Below are 2500 nucleotides of genomic sequence, written 5' to 3'. Positions count from 1 at the left end.
GAGTACCAGGAGCAAATCCAAATAGAAAAAAAAAAGTTAAAGTCCAACCGCCACCAGGGGCTCGGTGTGAAAATCCTGCCCGGGAAGAGGCGCACAGCCTCGGGCAAGGCGCCCCCCTACCATCCCTGGAGCTCCAGGGAGTACCAGGAGCAAATCCAAATAGAAAAAAAAAAGTTAAAGTCCAACCGCCACCAGGGGCTCGGGGTGAAAGCCCTGCCCGGGAAGGGGCGCACAGCCTCGGGCAGGGCGCCCCCCTACCATCCCTGGAGCTCCAGGGAGTACCAGGAGCAAATCCAAATAGAAAAAAAAAAGTTAAAGTCCAACCGCCACCAGGGGCTCGGGGTGAAAGCCCTGCCCGGGAAGGGGCGCACAGCCTCGGGCAGGGCGCCCCCCTACCATCCCTGGAGCTCCAGGGAGTACCAGGAGCAAATCCAAATAGAAAAAAAAAAGTTAAAGTCCAACCGCCACCAGGGGCTCGGGGTGAAAATCCTGCCCGGGAAGAGGCGCACAGCCTCGGGCAGGGCGCCCCCCTACCATCCCTGGAGCTCCAGGGAGTACCAGGAGCAAATCCAAATAGAAAAAAAAAAGTTAAAGTCCAACTGCCACCAGGGGCTCGGGGTGAAAATCCTGCCCGGGAAGAGGCGCACAGCCTCGGGCAGGGCTTCCAGGGCGCCCCCCTACCTCCCTGGAGCTCCAGGGAGTACCAGGAGCAAATCCAAATAGAAAAAAAAAAGTTAAAGTCCAACCGCCACCAGGAGCTCGGTGTGAAAATCCTGCCCGGGAAGAGGCGCACAGCCTCGGGCAGGGCTTCCAGGGCGCCCCCCTACCTCCCTGGAGCTCCAGGGAGTACCAGGAGCAAATCCAAATAGAAAAAAAAAAGGTTAAAGTCCAACCGCCACCAGGGGCTCGGGGTGAAAATCCTGCCCGGGAAGAGGCGCACAGCCTCGGGCAGGGCTTCCAGGGCGCCCCCCTACCTCCCTGGAGCTCCAGGGAGTACCAGGAGCAGAAAGAAATATTTTGTTTAAAAAAAAGACAAAGTGCTGCGGCACTTAGGCTGTGGGGCGAAAACAGGCGGAGTACCAGGAGCACAAAGTTTAAGTTGGAGTACCAGGGGCACCAAAGATTAAGTTGGTACACCAGGGGCACCAAAGTTTGAGTTGGTATACCAGGAGCAGGAAAGTTTGGGCGGATGGTAGTCTGCTTGTATCCGGGGAGGGGTGCTTAAGAGTGGGTCTGCAGGTTCGGCTGGTGCTGGGGTTCCTGGATGGTGGAGGTTAGGGGCCGGAGATAGGGGGCAGCTAACAGGTGTGTGGGTGGCCGAGGCAGGGGCTCCAAATTGGGGTAAAAGTGAGGTGGAGGGCCCCCTGGAGGTAGGGGGCCGATAGCAGGTGTGTGTGGCCGAAGCAGGTGCTCTAAATTGGGTAAAAGGGAGGTGGAGAGCCGCCTGGAGATAGAGGGCCGCTCCCCGGTGTGTGTGGCCGAAGCAGGGGCTTTAAATCGGGTAAAAGGGAGGTGGAGAGCCGCCTGGAGATAGGGGGCCGCTCCCAGGTGTGTGTGGCCGAAGCAGGGGCTTTAAATCGGGTAAAAGGGAGGTGGAGAGCCGCCTGGAGATAGGGGCCCGCTCCCAGGTGTGTGTGGCCGAAGCAGGGGCTTTAAATCGGGTAAAAGGGAGGTGGAGAGCCGCCTGGAGATAGGGGCCCGCTCCCAGGTGTGTGTGGCCGAAGCAGGGGCTCTAAATTGGGTTAAAAGTGAAGTGGAGAGCCGCCTGGAGATAGGGGCCCGCTCCCAGGTGTGTGTGGCCGAAGCAGGGGCTTTAAATCGGGTAAAAGGGAGGTGGAGAGCCGCCTGGAGATAGGGGCCCGCTCCCAGGTGTGTGTGGCCGAAGCAGGGGCTTTAAATCGGGTAAAAGGGAGGTGGAGAGCCGCCTGGAGATAGGGGGCCGCTCCCAGGTGTGTGTGGCCGAAGCAGGGGCTTTAAATCGGGTAAAAGGGAGGTGGAGAGCCGCCTGGAGATAGGGGCCCGCTCCCAGGTGTGTGTGGCCGAAGCAGGGGCTTTAAATCGGGTAAAAGGGAGGTGGAGAGCCGCCTGGAGATAGGGGCCCGCTCCCAGGTGTGTGTGGCCGAAGCAGGGGCTCTAAATTGGGTTAAAAGTGAAGTGGAGAGCCGCCTGGAGATAGGGGCCCGCTCCCAGGTGTGTGTGGCCGAAGCAGGGGCTTTAAATCGGGTAAAAGGGAGGTGGAGAGCCGCCTGGAGATAGGGGCCCGCTCCCAGGTGTGTGTGGCCGAAGCAGGGGCTTTAAATCGGGTAAAAGGGAGGTGGAGAGCCGCCTGGAGATAGGGGGCCGCTCCCAGGTGTGTGTGGCCGAAGCAGGGGCTTTAAATCGGGTAAAAGGGAGGTGGAGAGCCGCCTGGAGATAGGGGCCCGCTCCCAGGTGTGTGTGGCCGAAGCAGGGGCTTTAAATCGGGTAAAAGGGAGGTGGAGAGCCGCCTGGAGATAGGGGC

This window comes from Centroberyx gerrardi, chromosome 12, assembly GCF_048128805.1.
Source record: "Centroberyx gerrardi isolate f3 chromosome 12, fCenGer3.hap1.cur.20231027, whole genome shotgun sequence".
NCBI lineage: Eukaryota > Metazoa > Chordata > Actinopteri > Beryciformes > Berycidae > Centroberyx > Centroberyx gerrardi.
This window is presented reverse-complemented; position numbering follows the sequence as displayed.